Raw genomic sequence first — 19,632 nt, 5'->3', positions numbered from 1 at the left:
AGAACAAGGTCAGAGTACTGATACTACCCAACTTCAAGACTTACTATAAAGTTGTAGTAATCAAGAGTGTAGTATTAGTGAAATAACAAACAAATAGATCCATGGACCAGACTAGAGATCTCAGAAATTGACCTACACAAATATACCCAACTAATATTTGATAATGGAACAAAAACATTTCATTGGGGATGGGGAAGGGAGTCTTCAAGAGATGGTTCTGGAACAACTGAACATTCACGTGCAAAACAATGAATCTAGACACAGACTTTACACTTTTCACAAAAATTAACTCAAAATGGATCATAGACTGAAAAGTAAAGCACAAAGATATAAAACTCTTAAAATATAACATAGATGAAAAACTGGGTAGACATTCTTGGGTTTGGCAATGACAAATTAAGACACAACACCAAAAGCATAACCCATGAAACAAAAGAAAGATATATTGGCTTTCATTAAAGTTAAAATTTTCTGCCTCGTAAAAGTTTCTGTTAGGAGAATGAAAAGATAAGACACATAATAAGAGAAATATATGCTAAACACATCTGGCAAAGGATTTATATTCAAAATTTCCCAAATTGTTCAACTCAGCAATAAGAAATCAAACTGCTTAGATAATAAACAGGCAAAAGATCCAAAGAAACATCTCACAAAAAAAGAGTTACACACATGGCAAATAAGCATTTGAAAAGATGTTTGACATAATATACCGTTAAGGAACTTTATATTAACAGTTAGATACTGGGGCTCCTGTTAAGCATCCGACTCTTGCTTTTGGCTCAGTGCATGATCTCAGGGTTCTGAGATTGAGCCTTGTGTCAGGCCCCATGCCCAGCATGGAGTCTGCTTGAGATTCTCTCTTTCCCTCTGCCCCTCCCCCTGCTCTCTAAATAAATAAATAAGTAAACAAACAAATTCTTAAAAACACCATTTAGATACTATAGCACATCTATTAGAATAGCTAAAGTTTAAAATACTGGCGACATCAAATGCTGATGAGTAGGTAGAGCAAGAAGAACTCTCATTTATTGCTGGAGGAAATGAAAAATGGTACAAGTCACTGTAAAGGATAGTTTGGCAGTTTCTTTTAAAACTAAATATAATCACAGTTCTTGATATTTACCCAAATGAACTGAAATTTTAACTCCAAAGAAAAATCTGCACATGAATGCTTGCAGCAACATTATTCATAATTTCCGCATTTGGAAGCAACCACGATGTGATTCAGTAGGTGAACAGGTAAATAAGCTGTGGTGCATTCAGACAATGGCATATTATTCAGCACTAAAAAAGAAATGAGCTGTCAAGTTACAAAAACATATGCAGAATCTTCAAATGCATACTGCTAAGTAGAAGAAACCAATTTGAAAAGGCTATGTACTCTATAATTCCAACTGTACGATTTTCTGGAAAAGGCAAAACTAATATGACAGTGAAAGGACCAGTAGTTGACCAGGAGTTCAGAAGGAGAGAAGGAAGGATGAATAGGTGGAGCACAGTGGATTTTTAGAGCACTGAAACTCTTCTGTAAGATACTGTAATGGTGGATATATGTTACACATTTGTAAAAATAAAAATAGGGGATGTACAACACAAAGAGTTAACCTTAATGTAAGCTGTGATCTTCAGTTGATAATAATGTATCAATATTGGCTCATTATTTGTAAGAAGTACACCACATTAATGCAAGACATTAATAATAAAGGCAACAGTGTAGGGAAGGAGAGAGCATATATGGGAAGTCCCTTCATTTTCACTCATTATTTTCTGCAAACCTAAAAATTTTCTGAAATATGAAATGTATTAAATTAGATTTTTTAAATTTAAACTCAATTAATTAACATATAATGTATTATTAATTTCAAAGTTCTGTGATTCATCAGTTGCTTATAAGACCCAGCGCTCATTACATCACATTTCCTCCTTAATGCCCATCACCCATTTACCCCATCCTCCCATGCCCCCTCCCCTCCAGCAAGCTCCAGTTTGTTTGCTATAATGAAGAGTCCCTTATGGTTTCTCTCCCTCTCTGATTTCATCTTATTCTGTTTTTCTCTCCCTGCCCCTATGATCTTCTGTTTTGTTTCTTAAATTCCACATATGAGTGAAATCATATAATCATTGTCTTTCTCTGATTCATTTATTTTGCTTAGCATAATACCCTTTAGTTCCATCCATGTCATTGCAAATGGTAAGATTTTATTTTTTGATGGCTGAGTAATATTACAGTGTGTGTACGTGTGTGTGTGTGTATATATACATATATATATACATATATGTGTGTATATATATATATATGTATATATATATATATATCGCATATCTTCTTTCTCCATTCATCTGTCAATGGACATCTGGGTTCTTTCCATAGTTTGGCTATTGTGGACATTGTTGCTATAAACTTTGGGGTGCAGGTGCCCTTTTGGATCACTACATTTGAATCTTTGGGGTAAATATAAAGTAGTGCAATTGCTGAGTCATAAAGTAGCTCTAGTTTTAACTTTATGAGGAACCTCCATACTGTTTTCCAGAGTGGCTACACCAGCTTGCGTTCCCACCAACAGTGTAAAAAGGATTAGATTTTTTTAAAATATGAGAAAAGGGATATACTAAGTTTATAAAATTAGAAATAAAACTGACATTTCATGAGATAGCTGCCAAGAATTCAATAAAGTAGTTTGATTATCATAAGACTTAAATAGAAAAGAAAAAAGAAAGACAGACAGAAGGAAACAACATGACTAAGCATGGCATTGCACAAGAATGAGTTCCAGTACATAGAATGTGTGTACAAGTCTTACCTATTTTTCTTCAAAATTTTAACTTTGCCCACCACTAATGTATAGATAATGGAAATAAAATAGATATTAAAATAAGAATTTTCAAAATTATCTTAGATTATTTTGATTTGCCATTCTTAAAAAAAATGTTCTCTTATTGTCTTCCTACTATACATCTGACCATTTCTGTTTTTCATTAATTTCCTTCATTGTTTCAACTTTTTACATGACATTAAAAAATCCTTTTCTTATTTTGTGTTTTTGTTTAGGAGAGAGAGAGAGAGAGAGAGAGCACACTCACACACAAGTGGTGGGGGGCTGAGAAACAGACAGAGAATCTTAAGCAGGCTCCACACCCAGTGCAGATCCTGACACAGGGCTTGATCTCACGACCACGAGATCATGATCTGAGCCAAAATCAAGGGTCCATGGCTTAATCAACTGAGCCACCCAGGCCTCCCTTCTTGTTTTCTTTTTAAAGATTACTGAACTTGCATTTTTCTATCAGCATTTACCCAATATCGTCCCATATTATTCCCTGCCCTCTGCAATATTTCCAACCACCAAAAAACAGAGTCTCTTTACCTCCTTCTGAATTTTGGTTGGCCTTATTTGATAAATAAAGTGCAGTGAAGTGGTAGTATGCTTCTTCTTGGGCTAAGGCTTTGTATATTTCTACTCCCTATGTTAAAATTCTAAAACCATGTGAACATACTTAGCTTAGCATGCTGAAGGGTGGGAACATGGGGCTGTAGCCCAAGCTTTCCAAGATATCATTTGTGAATGACATTTATTAATGAGCCAGCCACAGCCAATCCACCAGCTGACTGAAGATACATGAAGTAAGCCCAGCTGAGATTAGCAAGAATGATCCAGTAAAAATCACCTAGATGTTTTGCTAACTGCAAATGTGTACATGACCTAAATAACTGCATAAATTGCTTTAACTCACTAGGTTTTAGAATAGTTTATTATACAGCAAAAGTTAACTAAAACAAAAAACTTCAAAATACACAAATACACTAATGACTATTAAAACTTTTTTCCTTATGAATTTCTAAAATTTTTGTTACTTAATTATTATCCCCAATTGGATATCCCATTAGCAACTTAAACCTTATCAATATTGAAATCATTTTTCCTTTTCCAAATCTTTATTTTTTTATATTTTTTCTTCAGCCATATTACTTAAAAATCATACAAATTTGAAAAATTATTGTAATTATACCTTTTTATCCTTAATATATCACTAATTGGATAAAAAGGCATCCTAAATGTCTCATCTAAATGTCTTGCACATTTTTTTCTATATATAGTATAACAGTGTTTGCTCAGGACATGTTTAGCTAAAACATGGATGGTATAATCTCTTTTTAACTGTTCTTTTATCTTCAGGGTTTCTTACTTCAAACTTTCTAGAAATATATTTCTATATTGCCATCATTATTATGTAAAATACTTCATAAAATTTATTTTTCTTAATACTTTTTAAGGAAAATTGTATTATATCTGATATACAAAAACAAAATCCATTATTATCAGTTCCTAGACTACTTAGCTTTTATTTCTATCTTAATTTGATCCCTGATTCTCTCATCCTGCAGTCTACTCCAAAATATACTTGTTTATTCCATACCTCTTTGTCTTTGTAAATGCTGTTTCCTCTGCCTAGAATTCCCTAAATTCAATGACATTGTATGTTGACTGTCCCACTTTTTCTTCAAGTGACAGCTCATATATTATCACCTATAACTATAGATGGAACATATTAGATAGGAATAAAAAATATGCTAGCTTAAAGTGTAAACAAAATCACTGAAGCAATATCTTTCATTATTTTTTAAAAGCTCCTTTCAATCACTCAGTCAAAAACATATCCTGTACTTTTATGAGACTACTTTTGTTTTCTATGATGTTACAGTTAAAATATTATCAGCACTTTGTTTTTTTCCAAAGCTTCCACTGCCTTAAAATAAGCTAATATAATATTTATTCTTATTTTTGATACATCACTATATTCAACTCAATTGTAAACTTTTATATGCTTTAAAAAGACTATGAGTAAAATTTTCTTTCAACAAATAGGTCTGATATCATTGGAGGTGACAAATTATCTATCTTCTCTGCCCAATCATGTAGTTAATATATGTCTTGCACAGCTCTATGCCTTAAAGAATTCTGTGTCTTTTTTTCTAACTGTACTGACAAAAATTAGATACCGAACTGATTTTTTTTTTCAGTGTAGCTGTCCTTGAAAAGAGACCTTTTCTTTGGTAATATTTAACAGTTGTCATTCCATCACACATTGATATCAACCGCTTCTTCCACATTAGTGTTAAGCCCCCTATAATCAGCAGATGTATCACATCATACTGTCCTTGAGCTTCTAATTGACTGTCAGTTCTCAGCTCCATCTTCCTAAATTCTACATTTGGTGACAGTGCTTAGAAAACACTCAATTTTACTGATGCTCCTTAGGGATCATCTGAGATGTTGGAATAGTTGATGTCTTTTTTTTATTCTCAGTTTGTCATAGCTGTGAGACTAGAGTCATCACTGCATTTATCCAAAAAATCATGCAGTGATAAATGACATGCTAAAGACTTTAGGGATTATAGTTTGTTTCTATAGTTGGTAATAGTTTGTTAAAAATCATAAATAATTGCAAACAATTCCAGTATTATTAATGCCAGTAGCCATTCTGATCAAATCAATTTAGGTAATTATACATTTGCCATTTTTTAAAAAACTTTAATAAAAAGCCTTACTGAAAGTAAATATTTATCTTTTGTGACTATCATTTTGATACATTTCTTCTTACAAGAAAACTTGAAGTTTGTACTTAGCATTAATATAATTTTGATCTATAATTTGCATTTACTATGTTATGTTTCTTAAAATATCCTTTTTCTTTTAAATTTTTTATCAAAACACTTGCAGTAGTTGAATTTAGCAAACACCCCCATCATTCTTATGCTAAGGATTTGTATATCTTCAGCATTTGAATAAAATGATATTCATTGTCTAGATTTCCTGGCCCTCAAACCATAGTCAAAACTCTCTTGTTTAGCGGTAGCCCCTTATTATCTCTCATCTAATTTAAAATAGTATCTTCTTACTTCAATATTATGAAATGCTATTTGCTTGAGAATCACTTAATTTGACTTGCGCTTCTCTCCCAGGAGTGACAGGAGTGGCCACGCCCTCAGCAGCAGCCTTCTGGTCCCTGCCAGTGGCAGCAAGGCAGGAAGATGCAAGCGCAAAGAGAGGGGCTGTTCGTTGCAGGGTTGGGGCTGTTTGTTGGAGGCGGGGAGTTCTCTATGTGGGATGAGGATTCGAGGGACAGCACCAGCTCCTCCTCATATTCATCCTCCAACCAGCAAACCGAGAAAGAGACGAACACCTCCAAGAAGAGAATAAAGTCAGAATGAGCAAAAACTCCAAACCGGCATCAACAGGATTCAGAAGGAACTGACAGACATCACTGTAGACACTCCGTCTCACTGTAGTGCTGGTCCTAAAGGTGGTAACATCTATGAATGGAGATCGACCATTCTAGGGCCTTTAAGATCCATGTTTGAGGGTGGTGTATTCTTCCTTAATACCACTTTTACACCAGAAGACTCCTTCAACCCTCCAAAGGTTACATTTTGGACAAGAATCTATCACTATAACAATAACAGTCAAGGAGTTATTTGCTTGGACATATTAAAGGAAATTGGAGTCCAACACTAATCATTTCTGAAGTTCTCCTCTCTATCTGCTCCCTTCTTACAGACTGTAATCCTGCTGACCGTTTGGTGGGAAGGGTTGCCACTGAGTGTAGGAAAACAGAGCAGAACATGACAGAATGGCCAGAAAATGGACCAAGAGATACACTTCATAAATTGGGTTTTCACAATTCTTATATTATTTGTCTGTCACAGAGAGCGCTGGTTGCGATTTTGAAGGTTGGGGTAGGTGGGTATTTCTATAACAGATATTATTCAATCATATCTCCTAAGATTTTGTTGTAACTTAAGGTATCTTGCTACAGTAGACAGAATTGATAATAGCAACTTTTAAAATGGTCATTAGTTCTGCAATATTAGCTGAAATGTAGTACAGAGAATAGACAATTGGGTTCAGTTGCTTATAGTCTGTAAATTTAAAATAGCTTAATTTTCTATAGGCTACACACATGGCCACTTATGTAGAGTTCTTCCAAGGCTACATATTTTTTTTTTTGATCAAAGGAATTGGAATTTCTTTTCCCTTCTTGGGAGGGAACATTGATATTTAACAGTATTTAGAGACTGTCATCTCATATATATATAATGGATACATGGTGATAAGACACCATCTACAAAATGAATACTTATGTATTTTATTTTATATGCCAACCTACTTTCTCATGCCAAGATGAGAGTTTTGACTAATGACTTGTGAAAACCTTAAGCTGTTAACTGAAAGGCATGCAAAGGAGTTGCTTAGTGGATTGGTTATATGCTGTGCATTACTTAGTCTGCATTTGTTACTGTGCTAATGAAAAATATTAAAACAAACAAAAAGATTCTCTTAATTTATGAAACTCTCATATATATTCTCATTTAATCCTCGGACAATGATGTTTCCTAACCAACTGTCCCACAGACATACTCTTTTCCTGCCTTGAGCATTTGTTTTTATCACATTTACAAACATCCAAACACTGTCGGCTTAACAACTGCTTAAAACTATTTGTGTGATTTAGAGCTAAATATAATAATTAAATGATTTAGAGCTAAAATATTTTCTCTTTATAAAATTGTTACTGGAGGCTCTTTTAATAATAATTACCAAGGTGTATTTGGCTTGATATCAATATGTACACATTCCAGGCTTTCCTCCTTGGACTCTCAGTTTCAGGAGGGCAGTTTTTGTATTTTCACTAAGGATAGTACAATGATTTGCATAGAGTAAACACTTCAAATGCTTTGGCATAAATGATGAGTACATATTATGTGATGAATTACAAATAATGAAAATGTCATTGTAGCACCATCATTTTATTGCGAAATTTCACTTATATAAAGGTGATTATAAATCATTTTATATCAATGTTGTTATTTTTCAATGAAATATTTAAAAAAGTATTTTCTAAAGCACTATGTTTCAAATGAGTGGAAACCATTTACAAGAAAAAATACATAAATCTATCTCATGTTTGGGCAAGAGATCTAAAAAGGATATTGTACTTCTTAGGAGAGAAATGTTCTTATTTTCACATAGGTGACTGTCAAACCTTATGTGGTTTTGAGCATCACCTTGCCAACTCATTGAAAGGCAGGTTGCTGTGCCAATAGCTCAATAATTCCAAACAAGTAAGTCTGAGAAAGGTCCAGGCCCTTCATTTCAAACCTTAAGTGATTCTTATAAGTGTGACCCACAATGGCTTTTACTTGCTTATTTTATTTGTTTTTATTTATTTGGATGGGGAAAGGAAGTATACCAAAATTGAAAGAGTAATTTAGGAGTTATGTCACTTCATATAGTCAAAAATGCAGAAACTGTCTTCTCAAAACTCTAGAGAAAATGTATTTTTAGGAATTTTAAAATGGCTATTGAAAGGGGAAAAAATCCACAAAATGGTGGATAGGTTGGGTTTGGGGAGAATGATGAATAATAAGAAATATAAGTTGGCAAGGACGAAAGATGAAAAAGGAACTTGGGAGAATACTTGGAAGAATACTAGTATTTAATTTGGTTTTTATTCTGACTTGGTCTTTCATCTCTACTTTCCTACTACATTCTTGTTATCTTGAAACTTTCAAAGTATCACTGCTATAGTTGTGTGTGTGTGTGTGTGTGTGTGTGTGTGTTTGTGTGTGTTTTCCTGGAGAAATTAAAGCTGAGGAAAAGCAAACACATGGGCAAAATGGAAGAAAGGGAAAGAGGACAGCTGTGAGGTGAAAACTAAGACTGGGTCTAGAAACAAATATCAGAGGTGTGGAGTCATAGAAAAATATAAACAACTCTTGAAGCATCATCAGAAGTGATATAATGGTAGTGGGAGATTTTCAGTACAACCTGGGTCGGAAGCTGGGGTCATATTATTGGATTAAGAAGACTATAAAGACTGTAAAAAACTGGAGGATCAGGTAATGTAGGTTTGAATATTAAAACTTATAGTTAAGCTTTTCTTAAGGTTTGTTTCAGTCTCTGATTTCATATTTTATTTTTCCCTCTCTTCCCCTGTGATCCTCTGTCTTGTTTCTTAAATTTCAAGTATTAGTGAAATCATAGGATGTCCTTCTCTAACTGACTTATTTCACTTAGCATACCCTCTAGTTCCATCCACATCATTGCAAATAGTAAGATTTCATTTCTTTCTTTCTTTCTTTCTTTTTTTTTTGGTGTTTGAGTAACAAACTGAGGGACCCTGCAGGGGAAGGGGGGAGGGATAACTGGGTGATGGGTGCTAAAGAAGGCATGTGATATAATGGAACTGATAAATCATTGAACTCTACCTCTGAAATTAATAATACACTATATGTTAATTAATTGAATTTATTATTATTATTTTTTAAAGATTTTATTTATTTATTTGACAGAGATAGAGACAGCCAGTGAGAGAGGGAACACAAGCAGGGGGAGTGGGAGAGGAAGAAGCAGGCTCCCAGCAGAAGAGCCTGATGTGGGGCTCCATCCCAGAACGCCAGGATCACGCCCTGAGCCAAAGGCAGACGCTTAACAACTGAGCCACTCAGGCGCCCCTAATTAATTGAATTTAAATAAAATAAAATAAAATTTTAAAAAAGCTGCAATAATAAAAACAAGCTTATGACAAAAAATAAAATAAATAAAAGCTTATTACATGTATTTAAGCATATGGGGAATGCTAATAATCTGAACAGGTGTGTATTTTTCCAAATATTTTTAATTAAAACATTCTTAGAAATAGTGATTCTGATTAATGTTGGCAGATAATGATGAAAAGGGAAAGAGAAATAAATAATAGCAGTTTGCAGGATACAACAGATGATGCAAATAAACGTTTCACAACAAAATTCAGAAAAAATGGGTGGTAATTGGATAAGATCTAGAGACCAAGTAAAAATTCATGAACAAAATGTATAAAAGAATAGATTCCAACCAACCTGTCTTTCCCCACCCTATTTTCTTGGAAGGACAGTTATTTAACTACCTTCCAGAATAATATGAAGATCTCCAGTCATTGAATCTGACATTAAAATCGAGGAAATGATTTGTTCTGTACCTCTGTAAGACATCCCTTTGGGGATATGTATGTGAGATATGTAAGTCTGATAAAACCTCTGCATTACAAATTCAAAAAGCTGCAGCATAGTTTATGTCCAACAGACTATTTATCCATAGTCTAAGTACTTTTAAAAAGAAAAGAAAAAAAAGATACTCTCTGAAACTTTGATACCTAGTCAGAGAAATCACAAAATCAGCTTTGAACTGTTACCAGGAATGACATAGGAATATGCACTGAGAATTGATGAGAAGCTCTAAATTGTTTATTTAGTGAGGAAACCAACTCAATTAATCCAATGCCTGGCAGTTTCTTTTCATTCTTCCTTTTGTTTTGTTTCTTTGTTTGATGCAGGTCAGGGAGCAAATGCTATTATATCCTATGCATTTGGTAAGCACATTTCCCCCTCATTATCACATCATTCTTTGTTCAAAGGATATGTGATGTATGTGGAAGCTTTTGAACCTTAAAGATGAATTTAAAGAAATATTCAAATAATGCTTTGAATTAACATCAAATACACATCAACAATTCAGAAGACAAACTGATCAGAATTTACTAAATGCCACAGAAAATTCATTCTGGATAAGGGAAAATAATTAGCCTTGGAAAGGTTACCATGTGTGATTAAAAGAATAAACAATTATAGGAGGTCTATTTAATATGGTTTATCCCAATTAAAAACAGCTAACTCTTATCAAATACCTGCACAGCCCTGAAGATCACTAGCATTTTGCCTTACTCTGAATTAGTTTGTATTTTTTTTACAAAAACTATATATTTTGTTTTATTTTTAATTTACTAATGGAAATACATCAAAAGCATCTTTATATTTCTGCCACTGCTGCTTCAATTGGTTGAAATTTTTCTTCTTCAATTAAGCACAAAGGTTAGTGTTATGGGTTTAATGTTAAGGAGGAAATGGAAAAGAAACATGAGATATACTTCTCCTCTGTAATTAAACATAATTTTCTCCTATAATTGAAATTCAAGGAAAAGATTGTGATTAAAATATATTAAATTAATTTTAGGAATTACTAATTCAAAATAAATATGCAAAAGCTTTGAAACGATAAAATAAAATTACATTCTCATTGTTATTATTAAAAGAGAATTTCCTGTTCTGAGTCTAAATAACAAAGTCATAAATGAATAAATAAGTGGCAAGCAAATCTTAAGAGAAAAATGTTACTGAAAGTGGAAATGTAAAAAAAATGCAAAAGAATTGTGTATCAATATTTTGCATTCTTAAAGAAAATCAGTATTGATCACTTTAGAGAAGTCATTAAATTCTGCATTAAATTTTGTGTTGGTTATTTAACATTAAGGACAATCTTGATCAATGATTGTTAGAAGTAGAATGTTCTATGAATAGAATTTGTGAAGAATATTGGTGGTGAGAAATGATTACCAGGGCTAATATGTCTGTGTATTCGTTTTTAATGATGATAAATTTATGGAAGTCACTTTTCAAAAATATAACAATGGTTATAATGGTTTATATACTTATTAAAAGTATATTCCTAAGGAATAGTCAATGAAATTAGAATAAGGAAAATTAAACTATTAACCAGTGAATGCAAAGAGAATGTGACCTCCAATATTTCAGGTTTTATTCTAATATTTTTCATTATTTTTAATAGTGATTTAATGATAAATCTGATATTTTTATGGATTGGTTTAGTTTAAGGCATTCCTTCCACTCTATTTCATAGTTTCTCTGTCTGATACCATAAGATGCAAAAATACTCCAGAGAATTCACAGCTTTTATTTCACAAAATTTATCTTTATCTAACAGGTGCTAGTGCTTAAAAAAATAGTGTTTTGTTAGTATTTTTTACATAGTCAGAGTGCTAACATTAATACTTATTCTTATTTCACATCTGCAATTAGTCTCGAGGGTTTCCTAAAATATGTACTTTGGGGATTAGATCAAATAATGAGTTAATTCATACATGTTTAAATAATAAGATAATTCACGTGTGTGTGTGTGTTATTCACACATTCTTTTTTTTTAAATTTTTAAAAAATATTTTATTTATCTTTTTGACAGAGAGAGAGAGACAGCCAGTGAGAGAGGGAACACAAGCAGGGGGAGTGGGAGAGGAAGAAACAGGCTCCCAGCAGAGCAGGGAGCCTGATGCAGGGCTGGATCCCAGAACACTGGGATCATTACCTGAGCCAAAGGCAGATGCTTAAGGACTGAGTCACCCAGGCGCCCCTGTTCACACATTCTTATGCTATTCCTGATAGGTTACTTAGTGATTTAAAGAAAAAAAATCTTAATAATTAAACATGTAGTGCTTGAGCATGTAGAAAGTTATTTTAGATACACAAATGCATTTTTTTCATGTATTAGAAGGAGTAAACTATTCTTTTGTTCAACAAGTTTTACCAGGCACCATTTGGTGCTAGACATTGTCATAGGAAGAAAATAAATTAATAAATTAAACAGTGTATTAGTAAACTCTGTCCTTGTAGTGTTTATATTCCAGTGTAGCAAGACATATATTATTATAATAAATAATAAGAATGTATAGTATATTAAAAGTAATGGAGGCTAAGAATAAAAATAAGACTAATAGGAGGACATTGAATGTTGAGGGCTACTTGCAATTTAAAGCAGTCATAAAAAAATGAAAGTCACCTGGGAACACCTCACTGAGCAATTGACAATTAAAGATGTAATGGGATGGAAGATGGGAGAAAAACAGATGGGTAGATGAAGAAGACCCTTTTTTCCAGGTAAATGAATCAGCATTGTGCTTGTAGTGAAGGAAGAACAGAAAGAGGGCAAGAAGTGCTGGATGAAGTGAACAAGGAGGAAAGAGGAAATGATGTCCAAAATGCGCGTTGCAGAGGTTGTGAGAACCTTGTAGGAAAATGCAGGGTGTTGGATTTTAAGTCTGGGTGAGGTGGGAAGCCATTGGAAGGTTGTGTTTTGTTTTGTTTTGTTTTTTAGAAGCAACATAATTCTGGCTTCTGATGGATTTGGACTGCTATTCTAATGTCAAAGAAACATACAGGCATGAACATTGTCCCCTAATCATTTATAGTGAGTACATACAAGTATGATGTACCAAAAATACAACCATCCAATCTTGTTTAATGCTGCAGGATGTACAAAAATGGTATGAACTTTAGCAAATTTTATATCTACATCGGTCAGGGCTTCTTCAAAAAATCTACGCATTACAGGGGTTCCTGGATGACTCAGTTGGTTAAATGTCTGACTCTTGGTTTCTGCTCAGGTCATGATTTCAGGGTCATGAGATGGAACCCCTGGTCAGCTCCATGCTCAGCACGGAATCTGCTTGGGATTTTCTCTCTCCCTCTCCCTCCCCTTCAGTTCCTCCCCCTGCTTGTGCACTCTAAAAAATAAATAAATAAATAAATAAATAAATAAATAAATAAATAAAAATACCTCTATCTTACCAAAAAATTTCTAAGCATTACCGAGAAAATATTTTTTAATTTATAAGAAGAAAAAAATCTTCAGATATCTGGCATAAAATAATCTATTCTTGGGCGACTGGGTGGCTCAGTTGGTTAAGCGACTGCCTTTGGCTCAGGTCATGATCCTGGTGTTCATAGGATCAGTTCCCGGGTCAGGCTTCCTGCTCAGTGGGGAGTCTGTTTCTCTCTCTGACCTTGCCCCCTCTTGTACACACACTCTCTCTCAAATAACTAAATGAAATCTTTAAAAAAATAATAATTGTTTTCTTTGTCTAAACGATAATGAAATTGATCTAAAGACACGTGCATAAGGAGATATTACTTTTTCTATTGAAGATATCTGTTATTTTTTGTACCTCCCAAAAATGCCACATTAATGGCTATTGGTTGGGTTCAGCATACCTTCCCTATTCTTTTATTTTTGAGTCATTGTAAGTTCTTATTAAAAGGAAGCTATGAATTGGACTTTGGAATATTATTTGGGTCATCTTTCTGCTATATCTAGGAGAATGTATTTGATATTTCTGAACTGGTCTGTTCTAAATTTGCAGCAGTGATAGATGTTTTTGTTATTCATATTTTTATGCCCCACTTATTATTTCAAGGGATATGTAAGAGTGAAGGCTATTTTAAAAGTGAGGGAGTTAAATGTATTAGCTCACAGTATATGTTCACATTGTCATCTCTCTTCAAGGCTTTTTATGACATAACAATAGGGTATTCTGAATCATCTAATGTTGTAGAGAGTTGTATTTTTACTTTCTTTTTCCCCTGAAAAAATTTATTTTCCCTACATTTAATGATATGTGAGGATTAAACTTCTTTTATTATATAATCTAATATAAAAGAAATGTGTACTTCTCCATAAAGTAACAATATTTAAAAAAGTATATAATGAACTGATATTGAGAAGATAATAAAACTCCTGAATGCCCAAGAAATGCTAGCCAATTTCAAGAGAACTGCTGATTGAAAAGCACTTTTTGGAAGATGAAAATGTTTGAATACTTTACTACCATGCAGTATATGAAACCAAGCTCAGCTTTAGAAAATACTTAGAAATCTCTAAAGAAACTCTATATCTGAGATTAGTCCATCTGTTGTAGATTTTTAAAAGTATGAAACATGTTATAAATGTATTTTATAAATCTCCAAATACTGCAAATGGGTCATTTCCATATAAAACACTTAGGTATATGGACACATATACATAAACATTTATTTTAATATGTAAACAGTGATTATTTAATATGTGCTACCATATCATCCCTGACTCCTTAACCTCTATAAACTCACCCTTGCTCTCCATTTCAAATTTGTCAAAAGTATTAAGAAAATTGTAAATAAACATCCAGCTTTGTTACTGAACACTTGCCCAACCTCAGGTAAGGTAAGTGACAGATATTCTATTCCTCAATTTCTTCAGTAAAATGGAGAAAATGACCACATGTATCCCACTAGCTTTTGGCAGCTGTTAATTATTAATACATGTAAAGCCTTTGGAAGTATACTGGGCACACAGTAAGCTTTCACAATGGTTAACTATTATTATGTTTACCTCTGTTGAATTGATATAATTAATTAAAAAACTTAAGAGGGATGATCTTTTGGATGGATAGAGGGCATGGCATAGGAAATGGAGTCAACAAATTCAGAAGACACTGCACAATTGTCAAAATCTGTGGGAGACACAAAACAAGCAAAACTGCATAATAATGCAATGACAGTCTTTATATAATTTTACTGAAAATATCTGCATTTAGACAATCTGTAAGAAACTAAGACTTAAGAATGGAGAAAGGAACACGAGTCTCATTATCTATGGTTTAATCCTTTAGGCCTATTGACCAACTATGTAGTTGATATTTTGGAAAAGGGAGTCATGTATTTGACTCTGAAATTGTAATTGTTCGGATTCAGAGTTGATAAAGCTTATCTGTTTTTAATATTTGTACTATAATGCAAACAGCATAAGAAAAGTGAGCTCAAGGAAGAAGATATGGAGCTGAATTAGACAAAGAATGCCACAGGAAATGTTTAATGAAAATTTAATAGATGTTTCAGAAAAGAGAGGGCCACATTCTAATATTTGATTGTTACCCCATCTGTATGATGAAACTATTATAACCCAAATGCTTAACAATATTCATACAAATGGAGAGGTTAATGAGGTAGATTTTTCTGTCAATGGCCTTATATTTTCAGACCTGTCAGGACTAAGAGATGTTGCAGCCATGGGCATATGCTATGAATAGTAAACTGGTGTCTTTCATGGTTGAACAAATTCTACAGAAAATCAACTTGAAAGTATAGAATCAGATTTGTGTCCTCAAATGAAAGCCAGGGATATCACAATTGTCATTCTTTGTTAGATATTTAATAAGTAGAAATAGTTTTGAAAAATGTGTGTGCAATTATTGTAGGATCTGTCCACAATGTTATGTAATGGGAGCCCCCATTTTTTCATTCATAGTTAAGTATGATTAATTTGATTACTTGAATTTCTCCAATTTGCACTGAAATTTTTCTAATTCTTTTCCCTATATTGTTTTCCCTTAAAATCTCTAATTTATCCTATCTCCAACAATAAAGATACAAAGTATATTTACTAATATAAATTACTTTAAAATAATAAGATTTTTCATGCTGCTACTTGAAACAAATTTCATTACTTAAGCATGTATATTATCTATGTTCATTTAATTTGATCATTCAAAAACTCACCTCATTTTTTTAGAAAGATAAGTTGGTTTCACCCTAATTCTCAGTCAAACTCAGGTAATTATAATTTATGAGCAACTGTGGCTGATAACATTATTTTAATCAAAATTTCATTTTCTCTCACCTCTTCTCCCTCTGGGGAAGAGAATACTTCCCTAGCTCATTGATTTGGGGCTTCTTCATCTGACTAGCTCTGGCTGACTGGATAAGATAGAAATGACACTGTGTTAGTTTTAGGACTAAGCATTAAGACTCTTTAAAAGTTTATGTTCATCTCTGTGGGAGTTTCTTACTATGTCAAGAGAACATTCTCTCGGGTTACACAGCCCCTCCAACCTGGACACCAGGATAGGACAAGCAAAGAAAAATCCCTCTGACTCATCTGCAGACCTGAATTTTGAAGCAAATCTTCTGTTTCTAGTCTGCATATTTGTAAGGTATAAACACTTTTGTTTTATGCAAATAAGTGTTGAGGTGATGAAAACAGCACTCTGGTGAAAACGGTTGACTAGCACAGAAACTACCTGCAAACATAGGAGGAAATGTGACTTGGTAGAAAGTATTCTGGAATAGCAATCAAAATATTATAAATATTACAGAAAAAAAACCTTACAAGGTATTTTGTTAAATAATATGTTTATATAACATTTAGTGCTTCATCCATGATGTGCAAGTTTTAGAATTTTATATTAGTACTTGTTACAACCATGTACTTAGGATGAGTACTGAAAACATTTTAGAATCATTCAAAGCATACTTAACATTTATAAAACCATTTGTCATTAACCTTATTAACAATCTGTATTTTTAACATATAAAGTTTGTTAATAGAAAGTTATTGAAATAATAAATTATTCCAGCGATGTATAGTGAAAAAATTGGCCTTGACCATAAGCAGTTTGGCATTTGCTCTTAGTTTCAGGGAAGAAATCTCTGTGCCCTTGAAATGACATTCCTTCTAAATTTGTGGTTATTCTGATTGTTATAATAATACACCGTCTTCTACAAAATATTTCTTAAAGACTTTTTAGTCAATTGAAATTTTAAAGAGCTATAAATCTTAATTTTATGCTCTTATATTGAAATAATAATCTTTGGCTTATATCTGTGACTCCTTGTTTTGTTTTTATATGCCTTTATTGACCTTTTTTTGTAATTCTTAAAATCATGTGTCATTGAATTTTCTTGTTTAAATGAATTTTAGAAGCATTATATATTCAAAGTATGACTTGTTTTTATTTTGTTAAAAAATACTCAGTTCCTATTGCTCTTCTTATTCCCTTTATGATTTTCTTTCAAAGGTAAACTCTAAAAAGCATTTCTGGTATTTCAAAATAACTCTTTTAGGTTTTGATTTGAATTTATTAAACGTATAAGTTGAAGTATATTCAGTCCTTCCGCTTAAAAGTAGTATATTTTACTATTTATGCGATTACAAATAACTGTGTTCCTTTCTTCTGATGACTCAAATTTCTTATTAATGTCATTCCTGTGTATTTTAATGTTTTTCAGTAGACTTTTTGGAACTTTATTCAACATTGAACAATTATTTATCTCTAGCTTAACATGTGCTAGGTACTCCACTAGATATTTGACATAATTTGTTAACCCTTACATAAAAATGTTAATTCAAGTAAGATAAAGGTGTACATGTTCTACCATGACAACATAGCACAACTTCCAATTTTTGAAATACTTTAGTTGAACTGTAAAGTATTAATTAAATGTTACTACTTTTTCTGAACCTGGCTTTCTCTGAAGAAATGTATTTCTCAGAAGCCTTCTAAGGCATGGCTCTTTTCCCAAATGTCCATCGATTGATGAATGGATAAAGAAAATGTGAGATATATAGATAGATATAGATATATCTATCTATCTATCTATCTATCTATCTATCTATCTATCTATATATATACACATACACACACATATATAGATGAATGGATAAAGATAGATGAATGGATAAAGAAAATATAGGAATATTACTCAACTACAAAAAAATAACGAAATCTTGTTATTTGCAACAACATGGATGGAGCTAGAGAGTATTATGCTAAACAAAATCAGTCAGAGAAAGACAAATACCATATGATCTCACTCATATGTGGAATTTAAGAAACAAAACAAATGAGCAAAGGAAAATAAAAAGAGAGAGAGACAAACCAAGAAAGAGGTTCTTAACTATAGAGAATACATTGATGGTTACTAGAAAGGAGGTGGCGGGGGGATGGTAGAAATAGGTAATAGGGATTAGAGTACAAAAAATAAACCACAAATTGTTGAGAGAAAAACAAAACAAAAAATCAAGCTGTCTGTACAAATTAAGACTGTGATATTATGGGGCGCCTGGGTGGCACAGCGGTTAAGCGTCTGCCTTCGGCTCAGGGCGTGATCCCGGCGTTCTGGGATCGAGCCCCACATCAGGCTCTTCTGCTATGAGCCTGCTTCTTCCTCTCCCTCTCCCCCTGCTTGTGTTCCCTCTCTCGCTGGCTGTCTCTATCTCTGTCGCATAAATAAATAAAATCTTAAAAAAAAAAAAAAAAAGACTGTGATATTATTTCTCTTCTATTAAGAAATCCAGATCTTCTATTATCCATGCAGATCTATATACTCTGCAGTCCTTCCTGCTTTGCCTTTTGGTGGTATATATGATCAAAAAGCTTTAGAAATGGTTTCTGTTTGATACAGAAGTTTCAATAAATTCTCATTTCTGGGAATTTATGCCAAATAAATAATTAGGTACAATATTGTAATTATAAGAATGTTTATTTGCATATGAAAAATAATCTTAACTGCTCAAAAATAAAGATTTGGTTAAACAATAAAAAAATAATAAAGTGTGACTCTTTTCTCTCACATTGGTCTATGACAGGGTCAGCTAGGTGCCTCCTTGATTCTTATTGCTGCTTCCAGACATTAACACTTTTGCCTTAAATGATATCACTGACCATGTTGTCTTACTATATACATCCTTGGCATTCATTTCATTCCCCATAAATTCTTAATATTTTTCACAACTATATTTCTTGTTGGTTCAATAACTACATAGATTTTTTTCTCAACACGCCATCTATACAGTTCCTAAAACTTCTGCTCACCAATGATCTTTACCTTACTTTTTTAAAAAATTATTTGCTCCTAAGATTTCGTCCTTGGCAATAAAAATCTACTCTTTATATCAGTCAGTGTCCTGACAGGCATAAGGCCCATTAAATTTAACATAATTCATGGGAGATTTATTTATTAGGCGATTATTTGAAAAGATAAGGGAAGGGAATAGAGGAACATTCATCGTAATGCAATAACATGAGGTTAGTAGAAATAGAGTTGTATTATTCCTATGTCCCTAGGGATGAATCCAAACTGAAAGGTTAATATGTAAAGAAGACTATCTAAAGAGAAGCAGTGATCTTAGATTGAGGAACGGAGACAGTCTA

General features: G+C 32.9%; 1 pseudogene; it reads left to right on the top strand.

Moving 5' to 3' along the window:
- The first annotated feature begins 6,100 nt into the window (after positions 1 to 6,100).
- Positions 6,101 to 6,666, top strand: LOC100464980 (annotated as a pseudogene).
- The last annotated feature ends 12,966 nt before the right edge of the window (positions 6,667 to 19,632 follow it).

Source organism: Ailuropoda melanoleuca, chromosome 5, assembly GCF_002007445.2.
Source record: "Ailuropoda melanoleuca isolate Jingjing chromosome 5, ASM200744v2, whole genome shotgun sequence".
Lineage (NCBI taxonomy): Eukaryota > Metazoa > Chordata > Mammalia > Carnivora > Ursidae > Ailuropoda > Ailuropoda melanoleuca.
Note: the sequence above shows the minus strand (reverse complement) of the source record. Positions and strands in the feature narration are given on the sequence as shown.